This window comes from Vigna unguiculata, chromosome 9, assembly GCF_004118075.2.
Source record: "Vigna unguiculata cultivar IT97K-499-35 chromosome 9, ASM411807v1, whole genome shotgun sequence".
In the NCBI taxonomy this organism is placed as follows: Eukaryota; Viridiplantae; Streptophyta; class Magnoliopsida; order Fabales; family Fabaceae; genus Vigna; species Vigna unguiculata.
In genome coordinates, this window is record NC_040287.1 from 30,554,142 (window position 1) to 30,567,059 (window position 12,918).

General features: G+C 35.2%; 2 pseudogenes; one reads left to right on the forward strand and one right to left on the reverse strand.

Moving 5' to 3' along the window:
• Positions 1-5,864: 5,864 nt before the first annotated feature.
• Positions 5,865-8,359, reverse strand: LOC114163655 (annotated as a pseudogene).
• Positions 8,360-9,191: 832 nt separating this feature from the next.
• Positions 9,192-12,566, forward strand: LOC114163656 (annotated as a pseudogene).
• Positions 12,567-12,918: the final 352 nt, after the last annotated feature.

Below are 12,918 nucleotides of genomic sequence, written 5' to 3' on the forward strand. Positions count from 1 at the left end.
CTAATATGATTAGTAATCGAGTTACCTTCACCCATTTTTAGGTTGACTAGTCTGCGAATCAAATACACTTTATTGGCTGCAGATGGTTTCTCATACATATTTGACAATGCCTTCATCAAATCTACGGTTGTGTTCTCGTTCATGATGTTGAACGCAACATTTTTGGCTAATGTCAATCGGATCACACCGAGTGTCTGCCGATCTAACAAATCCCATTCCGCCTGCTCCATGTCAGTTGGCTTCTGCCCTGTTAAGGGTAGATACAACTTCTTCTGATACAGGTAGTCCTCTATCTGCATCTTCCAGAACCCGAAGTCATTGCCATCAAACTTCTCAATCCTCACCTTCCCTTCTTCCAATGCCATTGCTCTTGCTGCTTTGACGAAAGCTCCTGCTGCGGCCGGCTTTTGACCAAAGCTCCTGCTGCGGCTTTTGACCAAAGCTCCCACTACTTCTCTAAACTGAGATCCCCAAGAAGAAAAAATAGAAACCAAATCTTTTCTGATGTGAAAGATCAGACAATGCTGCAACCACAGAGCATACTAAGAAAAATGGCTCTTGATACCAATTGTTAAGAACAAGGCAATAAAGGAAAGAATAAAGGAGAGAAAAATAGACACAGAGGATTTAACGTGGTTTGGCTACAATGTGTATGCCTACGTCCACGACTACACTAGGAAGTATTTGTATTTTGGTGTATCTTAAAGCTTTACACAGAGTCTCTTATATAGTAAAATAGAGAACCACATCTCACTATTCTAAGCGATGTGGGACTAAATCAAGCACCATAATTCTAACACTCCCCAGTGAAACCCCCTCTGTTAAAACCTGACATACGATAATATTATATTGACAACTAATGAGAACGAATTTGAAGAAGAATTTGATGGAGTAAATATGAATAGATTTAAGAGAAAAAAGAGATGAATGTAAGATTATTTAGATCCAGGAAAAGATGATAACAAATGAGAAAATTTGATATAAAAGTTCATAAAAGTAATGATGCGATAAATTTGATAAATTAGTAAAAATATTTTAATTGATAAATGTATTATATGGAATTACCTTTACCACTGATTGCCTTTCTGTTTCTAATTTTTTGTACAAAGAAAATTGTTATGAATAAACAATTCTTTCATTATGTATTATAAAATGTATTATACACATTATGTGATATACAATTATTCAGCAATGGAATTTAAAATCTATACAAAATTATAATATTTCATATTCATTAAAATTTATGTTTAATGATAATTTAAAATATGTAAATAAATTATGACACTATAATAAAATTAACATACTTTTTTGTTTATTGATTGACATAGCAAAATAATTATACGAAAGTACATTCGATAATTACAATAATAAAAAAATGTTTAAATATAAAAAAATAAAATACTAAAATTTCTTATATCACATTTGTGGCCTCAACTTTATAGCTACGTTCACTATCTTTAGCCATCCTCTTATGCAAGCCATGTTTTGTAAAATCCACAGTATAGAGAGCACTTGAGCAAGAACATTGATAAACAATTATTTCAAAGTATAATTTATTGAACAATTATAATTTTCTTTTGGTATTCTAATCTAAAATTTTAACAATTATAATTATAATTTTTCTTTGGTATTCTAATCTAAAATTTTAACAATTATAATTTATTTCAAAGTATTTGATATTGAAGAAATAATTATCATCCTAAATATTTGATAATATTATGTTTCTTTTACCGTAATTTTTTATTATCTTATAAAAATTAATTAAAATTAATATTAAAGTAGTAAGAAAACGGGTATGAGTACTAGATTATACCTATTACCTACGGGAATAAGAATGACATAAAAGTTTGATACCCGTTGGGTTTAAATATAAAAATGGGGATAAATTTTTTTTACGAGAATAGATATGAGATAGTAAAACATCTCCCCACCCTGCCCGTTGCCATCTCTAGTCTTTGGGGTGCAGTGACACATTTCCAAATAGCAAATAAGAAGATATGCAATATAGAGTTTTAGGTTGTTGACTTTTCTTTAAGGCTTAAATGGGCATTATGAAAAAGTTTTGGGTGCAGGAAGAAAGCAATTGATGCAGGAAGGAAATCCCATACACAGGTTAGTCGTACTTGGTTAAGGCCCATTAGTATTGGACTGATTTTCTAACGAGCTGGATCAGCTCCGTTCTAAATAGAGGTTCTAAAGGCTGCTTCTTCCTGCATCTCCCTTCTCTTTCTACACACTCCTATAAATTATAATATTTCCATTTTATCATTCGTTAAAATTATATTAAAAATCTTAAGTGTTTTTCATCCTTTATTTCAAAGCGTTGAGGATTGATCTGCATGATGATCGGATGCAGATTTTAACTACAAATTTTGGAGGAGTTAAATAAATATATTTAAAATTTATATATTTTATTATTGTTACTATTACAACAAGAATGAATATGAATTTTAATATAATTATAAGTATAAAAAATACATATATTTAATAAATAGATTGTTCTTGTTCTTTTAAATTATTTGAATTTATCAATAATTAAATTAAAATTAAAATTTTTAGTAAATATTATATTGTATGGATGAAATTATCTTTCATTTCATTTTGATTTTGATAAATTATTAAAAAAAATAATATCAATTTAAATAAAATATATTTTTTACTCTTATCGAATATTAACATAATTCAAATGCGACCCATGAATTTTTTAAATTTAAATATTTAAAAACATCAATCATAAAATGTTGAATATTATATTTACAATAATAACAAAGTTAAATAATAACAAGTTGAATTTAATAACTATTTCAGTTTTATCTCTTAAAAAAAATAATCTTTTAAATACTCATATCTTAAAACAATAAAAATAAATTATTATATATTAATGAACAATGTATATTAAGATAATAAAAACATTATATATTTGAATAATAAAAATATATTATTATATTTTATTATGTATTATACATTTAAAAAAATAAAAAATATTATTATATATTATAATTTATAATATATGTATGAAACATTTGGGAGCATGGTCCTTAAACCATAAGGAAGATCCATCCTGAGTGGATGGTTAGCGATAAGGGAGCAATGAAGATAATATGGTTGCAGTGGAGGAGTCATCTACTTTTGTTCTCTTTCTTCTTCTCTCCAGCATCGACTTTAACATGAAGGAAGGAGCTCATATAGCCGAAAAAAGCAATGGAGAGAGGTGCAGGTAATCATTATACCAGTAAATAAACTTTGATTTTTTATCACTAATATTTATATTTTATCACTCTATATATCAATTTTTATTTCTTTATCTCCTTCAATTTTCACAAAGAGAGAATATTAAATAGTATGAAATCATTTACCAATAAAATATATGTGTGTCTCTATTGGTAATAATCACATTTATGTTTCCATTGGCAAGGTCTAGAAATACCACAAAATAATCATTAAGAGACCACCATACATAATAGGTTCTTTAAGATCACTTCATATCTTTGCAACTTCCTTCAATGCCTTTGTTGCCAGTATCAAAAAAGCACCTAATTAACAAGAAAAATAAAAGATGAGCTTAGCATATCAGAAATAAAGAATAACAAATGGCAAAATGTTTGGCACATATGTGACACCAACAGCCTTTTCAATCTTCCAAAAGTTGAACATGTAACTTGGAAATCTTACAGACCCTATCTTGTGGTAAAAACTACAAAAGCCAAGTGTTCCAAGTAATAAGTTAGGTTCATGTTTTCATAGAAGCAATGCCCAAACACAAAAAATAAAAAGCCATACGTGGAGCGTACTCCACCTCCTCTAGGTTCATGTTTTCATCCAGCAAAATGTGTTAAGTTTTAAAGAGGGGGTTTCACTGGGGAGATACAACACATCAATGAGACCTGAGCCTAACCACATAAGGCATTGACACCACTCTCAACCCAAAACCTTAAGGCAATGGGTTTATGGGCCTTGATCCTTATATGGTGCTCTACTTTCTCAATTCTAGTCAATGTGGGACTTAGACTCTCAATTCTAGTCAATGTGGGACTTAGACTCACACTTGGATTCCTAACAATCTCCCCCTCAAGGGTGAGTCCCTTCAACCACATTGGTACACTTCCCCTCCAGCGGAAGCATCCCCAACCACGAGTACTCCTTTTCTGTACCGCCGTTCTTCTTAACGGGACACGCTTACCTAAAACCCTTGTCAGGAAGACTTTCGATACAAGGACCATATTGCACTCGTCTGAGCCGGTTTCAACCATCGGCTCTGATACCACTTGTCAGGTTTATAAGGAGGGGGTTTCACTGGGGAGATAACACCAATGAGACCTGAGCCTAACCACATAAGATACTGACAACACTCTCAACCCAAAACCTTAAGGCAATGGGTTTATGGGTCTTTATTCTTATATAGTGCTCCACTTTCTCATTTCTAGCCAATGTGGGACTTAGAATCACACTTGGATTCCTAACAATTTCCCCCTCAAGGGTGAGTCCCTTCAACCACATTGGTACACTCCCCCTCCAGCGGAAGCATTTCCAACCACGAGTACCCCTTCTCGTACCGTCGTTCATCTTAACAGGACACGCTTACCTGGAAGCCTTGCCAGGAAGACTTTCGATACAGGGACCTGCACTCGTCTGAGCCAGTTTTTAACCATCGGCTCTGATACCACTTGTTTGGTTTTACAGAGGGGGTTTCACTGGGGAGATACAACACTAATAAGACTTGAGCCTAACCACATAAGATACTGACACCACTCTTAACCCAAAACCTTAAGGCAATGGGTTTATGGGCCTTGATCCTTATATGGTGCTCTACTTTCTCAATTCTGGTCAATGTGGGACTTAGACTCACACTTGGATTCCTAACAAAATGTTACTCACTTTTAAATCTCGATGAATTGTTCGAAGTCTTCAATCTCGGTGCAGGCAGAGCAATCCTCTTGCAATGCCTTCAATGATTTCAAATTGTCTTGTCCAGTGTAGTTGTGTTTGTTTGAATGGATCTTTCATGATATTAACCACAAAATGCACAAGTGTTAAGAAAATGCACCAAATAATCTCTTTTCATGTTAATTTAAAATGATTAAAGAAATGGACAGGGTTCGTGCGAACAAACATTCCAAATGATTTTGAGTTCGAGGACATCAATAACCATGTTTGTGTCAACCTCAACATGGTATCTAACAAATCTATTCAAGATGCGCTTTTCCCTCAAGACTCAACCAATAAGCAAAACCTAAGTTTGAAGAGTGGTAAAGTGACACAACAAATGATTCATCAAAGCAAATTTCACCCACACTAAACCAAATTTCACTCGCATTAAAACTAGAAATTTCAAAAATGGCATGAAACCATAAAATAGAAATTCCAAAATTTCATACTCAATTGTTACGAAGCACTAATTAACAACTCTTGGGTAATTTGGGTAGGAAGAATCAACAACAACAACCAACATAGAAGATGTGCACAACAAAGGAATACGAAGAAAAAATGCATCGAAAATGACATTTATCCGAAGAAGTCTCTATTGACGGTGTCAGTACCGGAGGGTAGTGGAGGCTCTAATAAGTGTCGTCGAGGTTGTAGCTAATTCGTGAAACCTAGTCTTCTCTGCTAGTCACCACATGTGCCTCACCACTTCTGGACTCCACCACTAATTCCAATTGCCACATCACATAGGTTAAAAATAATTGAAAACTAAAAATTTTAATGCCATTTCACATGACATAGGTAAAAAAAAGTCATTTTTACAATGTCATTCTATCATTATCATTATCTTTTATAGAAACATACAAGTCACATCCATGCTTTTCATTTCTCGTAAACAATACAAATGTGGAAGTAAAACATAAGCTAAAAGATCTACAAAACTATTTTGATAAGCCAACATAGAATGGAATTCCCATGGAAGACAGACATGATGAGCCCAGTATAAATCTTCCTATTGTAAATTTAGAAGCTTCCGTAAAATTCATGACTCGATGCCCATGCCATTTAACTCGTTGCCCCAGGGCTGCACCTGGTCCAGAATTCTTGTATTCGTCGTAATATAATGTGCCTAAACCAAGCGCTGATTTGTTCCAATCCAGCCATCCATATGGGTGCACATGATCCTCCATATAAGATACCATATACACGATTCTGGCATAAGGTGACCATGGACGACCAAGATACGTAGGATAGCTACCCTTGGATGCTTCTAGATCGGGTGTGGCAAGGATCCGACAGTTGTGGATGGAAATATCGGTTCTTTCATCATTGTATTTGCTATTCTAGGTTGTGATTGTGTTCTCTTAATGGGCCATGGGCTTGCAAGTCCAAAGATTACAGTTCTGAAACACCGCAACAACATTGTCGAATATGAAATCGATAGTGTTGTAGATGTCGTGTTCGCGGTAGAATTGACTGTAGGCCAAGACATACAATGTGCCCTGGTATCCCATGATTTTTTGACAAATTTTACGTTTGGTTACACTCCACCGCATGTAACTTCACGTCTGTTCTCTTGGGTCAGATGTAAATTTACGATCGGTTTTTAGTCAGACGTAAATTTACGACTACCGTTACTACGTCTAGAAAGATAAAATGGAGAAATATTGTCGTGCAATTCTGTACATTTGTATTGCGGATGTTATGCTTATATAAACACAATACAATACAATCATACTCTTGGTAATAAAGTCATCGTTGAATACAATAAATAATACAGGAAATAATTGGTAATGATGGTTGCACACACACGAACAAAATATAAAGGATATTGGAATAATATTATATTGACATAATATCTCTGATATTGATTCTAGTAATTAGAATCACAACTTTCTCTAACTCGTTTGACCTGAACTAGATGAGAAAAGCAAAAAGCATCGAACGTAAAAGACCTTTTTTCTGTTAGTGAAGATTGCAGCGGTACACCACCGCACGATCCGCTCCAATTCAGAGAGCCACAACTTGGAACTTCTCAGATCTGGCGTAGTTCTCGAATGTCACATCCTTGGCTATGAAACCAGAAGCCTCAACACCTGCATCAAAGGATCAACATTTTACTATTATTATTTGATAATTATTAAATGTCAAATGTCCTCAAACCAAATAATTTGATTCATCGAACATAGACTTTGACCATATAGTAATCTGAAACTCAAGAAGAAAAAAACAACTAAACTAAATTTTACCATATGAGAGCATAGAGACTTTTTATACATATAGAAAAAAAAATCATTTTATATTAAAAGGAAAGGAAAACTTCCAAGTTTGAAAGCTCAAACTTACTAAGAGTGTAATTGAAAAATTATAAGATACAATGAATAAGTATTAAACATAAGAAATCATAGTTATATGCATGAGGGAGAGGACAAGAGAAGGGATTTACCGAAGGATGTCGTACGATATGTGGTGCGGTGGTCCAAATAATTTTTTCTTCATGTGATGATGGTTTGACCTTTACTGTCCCCTATAAACATCACATTTGTTTTTATCTTCTCCAGCTCTAAATCATGCTCTTCGTACCTGAATAAATTTCCATAAAGAAATGTTAGCATTTCTATATTACCATCACCAACAATCCTCCATTCATATAAAAAAAACAGTTTTATTGGTGTAAGGTATACTAACTTCCTCTCTTGACATATATAATGAAGCGATGTGAATTATGATTAGACACATTCTTAATGGCATCGGTGATGGTCTTAACGATTCCCCTACCGTCTTTGGAAACCATAACATCAGCGTGTATAGCTGATAAAGGAAAGTTTAGCCATCATCTGTCATGTCGATTGAACCAGCTGGGAAAATGATTGGTTGCCATCATCAACCGTCTCCTGTTTTGAATAGGAACACTAACAAAGTCTCCACTGTGGGCGACTATCGAGAAGATGGCAAGGCAATTGCTGATAAGTTTGGACAAGTCCTTTAGGTTGTTATTCATCATGTCCTTTACTGGACCAGCGTCATCAGCGAAGCCCTCTAAGCAAGTGTCCAGATCGGTGCGTGCAGCGTTGAGCCACGTGAGCACGTCTTCTTTGGCAGAGCCAACAACACCTAAGGAGAGATTGCTAAGGTAGCGTGCAAGTGAGTCGACAAAGTCGTTGAGGAGCTGGAGGCAATCCTCGTACGTGACACGAACGCGAGGATCCAAGGTGGTGTTGGAAATTACAACAGAAGTATAGAGCGCCTTGGAGAGGTGTTGTAGGGTTACATTGAAGGAGATGTAAACCAAGTCCTTGTCTGATGACACCTGAGATCCTGGAAATTCCAATAATAAATTGACCCACTCACTCTGAAATGTTGTTTTGCTGCACATGCGTGAAATGGCTTGTGTAGATTTTATAGCAAGACTAGGTGGAAGCACAACGACAATCATTAACGTCACTACAAGAAGTGACAACATCTTTCCATATCTTGGAGGTATGATAAATAAAAGAAAAGGAAGAAAGGAACAGAATGACTAAGAAGTTTGAGAGACAAGTGTTACAGCGTCTGAAGGTTTGAAGGTGTTGTGGTTGGTGTGAAATGAGAGAATTTAAGCACGAAGGTGTGTTGTAGTTTCTATGGTTGCATGTTGTGCATGGCAGCAAATTTTCACCTCTTATCTTAAGAAACATTAGAAAACAGGTAGATGTGGTTGTGCATGGGTGTGTGTGTATGTGTGCGTGTGTGTTGAGTGTGGATATGCGTGTGTGCGCACGCACGTGTATGTGTGTGAGTGTGAGTGTGCATGTGTATCTAAAATATGGTGAGGTTGTGCAAATAGTTTTTCCCCTCCTATGATGGCAGTTTGACTTTATCATTGATGCATGCATAATCCTAACCAATCATGTGTGTGCATACGTCTGTGCGTGCATGGATGTGTGTGTGTGGGGGGGGGGGGTTGATGTGTGTGCGCATGGGTGTGTGCGTATGCGTGTGTGTGTGTGTTGAGTGTGGATATGTGTCCACGGAAACTTACTTTCTAATGTTTTTTAAGATAAGAGGTGAAAATTTACTGCCATGCACAACATGCAACCACGGAAACTTCAACACACCTTCGTGCTTAAATTCTCTCATTTCACACCAACCATATCACCTTCAAATCTTCAGACGTTGTAACACTTCTCTCTCAAACTTCTTAGTCATTCTGTTCCTTTCTTCTTTTTCTTTTATCTATCATACCTCCAAGATATGGAAAGATGTTGTCACTTCTTGTAGTGACGTTAATGATTGTCGTCGTGCTTCCATCTGGTCTTGCTATAAAACCTACACAAGCCATTTCACACATGTGCAGCAAAACAACATTTCAGAGTGAGTACATCAATTTATTGCTGGAATTTTCAGGATCTCAAGTGTCATCAGACAAGGACTTGGTTTACATCTCCTTCAATGTAACCCTGCAGCACCTCTCCAAGGCGCTCTATATTCTGCTGCAATTTCCTAAACCACCATGGATCCCCGCATTCGCACCACGTATGATGATTGCTTCATGCTCCTCGACGACTTTGTCGATGCACTTGTGCGCTTCCTTAACACCCTCTCCCTGGGTGCCGTTGGCTCCGCTAAAGAAGACGTGCTCACATGGCTCAGCATTGCGCGCACCGATCATGACACTTGCTTGGAGGACTTCGTCGATGCCGCTAGTCCAGTAAAGGGTATGTCCAAATTCATTAGGAATTGCCTCGTCATATTCTCGGCCATGGCCAATGACGAAGACTTTGTTGATGTTCCCATTCGGAACAGGAGACCGTTGATGATGCCAGCTGATAATTTTTCCAGATGGTTCAATCGACGTGATAGGAGATTGCTGAACTTGCCTTTGTCAGCTATACAAGTTGATATTGTGGTTTCCAAAGACAGTAGCAGAACCATTAAAACCATCACTAATGCCATTAAGAAGGTGAAAAAATAGTTCACACCACTCCAATGTCAGGGAGGAAGGTAGTATACCTGATACTGATGTAACTATTATTTAAAGAAAACATAATCTATGAGCGGAGGATGATGGTGATAGTAATATATAACTATAGGAACAGAGGATGATGGTGATAGTAAGATAGAAGCTCTAATATTTTTTATACAAATTTCAATTCATACAAAGAGCATAATTTAGAGGTGGGTGGTGGGGAAAAAGAAAACAAATGTGATGTCCATAAAAGACAGTAAGGGTAAAACCGTCATTGCAGGAAGGAAAAACTATTTGGTGAACCTCACCACATTTCAATCGGCATCCTTCGATAAATCTCTTCTCTTTGTCTTCTTCCTCATCTTATAACTATGATTCTTAAGTTTAATCCTTACTTACTTAATCTTATAATTTTTCAATTACAGTTCTAATAAGTTTGAACTTTTAAACCTGGAAATTTCCCTTTCCTTAATGTAAAATGACTTTTTTCTATATGTTTCAAAATCTATATGTTCTTAGATGGTATAGTTTAGTTTAATTTTTTTTCTTGAGTTTCAGTATTACACTTTTACTGCATGTGTTAAAGTCTCTAATCTTTTTCCTATATTACTAGTTTTGAGTAACAGTATTATTTCATGATTTTTTGTAAAATTAATATTTTCTCCTATGAATCAAATTATTCATTTGACATTTATTCATGATTAAATAATAGTAGTAAAATGTTGATCTTGTGGTGCAGGTGTTAGCACTTCTGGTTTCATAGCCAAAGACATGACATTCGAGAACTACTCTAGACATGAGAAGTACCAAGATGTGGCTCTCCGTATCGGAACAGATCGCATGGTGGTATACCCTACAACCTTTTGGGATACGAGGACACAATGTATGTCTTCTCCAACAGTCAATTTTATCGCGAATGTGACATTTACGGGACTATCGCTTTCATATTTGGTAATGTTGTCGTGGTGTTCTAGAATTGCAAACTTTAGGCTCACAAACCCATGACCCATCAAGATAACACAATCACAGCCCCAGAAGAGCAAATACAAGGATGATGTTGGAAGAGGAGAGAAGAAATATAAACTGATATGCACACTAAGTGTTTGTGTTAAAGACTGAGTACTATTGAGTGAAAAAAATGATTAAGCAATTAGATGTAACCCTTATATATAGAGTTTAACAGGAAAACATAAACACAACAAAATATACCAGAAATTGAATTATCATAGAATAAACCATTCCCCCTTAATTCAATCTCCCAAACTAATAACACCTAGTTCAGCCCCTAACATTTCAAACACTTCCTTCTTCAAAGGCTTGGTAAAAATGCCAGCCACTTGATGTTGAGTAAGACAATAGATCACATTCAACTTTTCATTATTCACTTGCTCTCTCAAAAACTGAAACCTAGTCTTTATATGTTTATTCCTTCCACATGAGACATAGAATTATTGGTCTGATTTATGCCTGATTTGTTATCAATATACAATTGTATAGATTTCTCAATCTGCACTCTTATTTCTGTCATGAATGAATCAAGCCAAACTGCTTAGCATGCTGCATTGGATCCCGCTATGTACTCCGCTTCACATGTGGATAAAGCAACAACATGTTTCTTGCTACACCAAGAAATTGGTACACCTATGAACTTAAACATATACCCTGTAGTACTCCTCCTATCATTGCTATACCACACCTATCTGCATCCGAAAATCCCAATAACTTTCCTTGCATCGGATACGATTTGGGAAACAGAACCCCAAAATCAGTTGTTCCTTTTATGTAGCTCAACACCCCTTTTGCAACCATCAAATGCTTTCTCCCTTGTTGATGCATGAACCTGCTTAAAACTCGAACAGAAAACGAAATATCATGCCTATTGTTCCATAGGTACCTAAGTGATCCAACAACTTGCTTATATAGTGTGTTGTTAGCCTCTCTTCACCATTGTCTGTCACTGGAATTTTGGTCTCAACTGGTATGACTTCAGTGTTGCAGTTCTCGATACAAAACTTCTTCAAAACTTATGTTGCATACTTCTTCTGATTCAGAATCAATCCTTGACTTACTTCAACAAACTCCATTCCAAGAAAATATTGCAAACTTCCAAGGTCAGTCATTTCAAATTCAGCCATTAGCAACTCCTTAAACTTCCCAATTTCAAATTTACTACTCCTTGTAATAAGAATTGAGTATTTGCACAACAGATTATAAAGATCTTAGGTCTTGATATGCACTTATATGCACGGATATGCACACTAAATGTTTGTGTTAAAAACTGAGTATTATTGAGTGAAAAAAACTATTACAGCAACCGGAATTAACCCTTATATTTACCAGTAAAACAAACACAGCAGAATATACCATAAGTTGAACTATCATATAATACAATATATGACACCACCAACATTTTCATCCACAACTGTCAGATCCTTGCCACATCCGATCTATAAGCATCCAAGAGTAGCTATCCTACATATCTCAGTCATCCATGGTCACCTTATGCCACAATCGTCTATATGTTATCTGGGAGATCATGTGCACCCACGTGATTATAGTGGAATAAATCGGGCGCTTGGTTTTAGTTACATTATATTACTGTGAATATAAGAATTTTGGAGCAGGTGCGGTCTTAGGGCAACGAGTAAAATGACTTGGGTATCAAGTCATCAATTCAACTCATTTTTATTGTTGAAGATTCTGTATTTACAGTAAAACAGTCCATACTTGTCATGGCTGCCCTTCCACCGAAGTTCCATTCGATGTTAGTTGATCAAACCAAATTAATTTGTCAATATCCACACACGGGTAGATCTTTATATAACAATAAAGATAAATATTTAAATATTTAAATTTTAATATATTTTGTTCACATACAACTTTATTATTTGAAATAGATAAATCAATACAAATAACATTGTAAACATGAGAAAAAAATGATAAAAAAAAATATTGATTTAAAAAGTGTTTAATATATGAAAAGGAATAATTTATTAATGAAAATTGTTAGAAAGACAAAAGTAAAATCATGTTAATTAAATTACTTC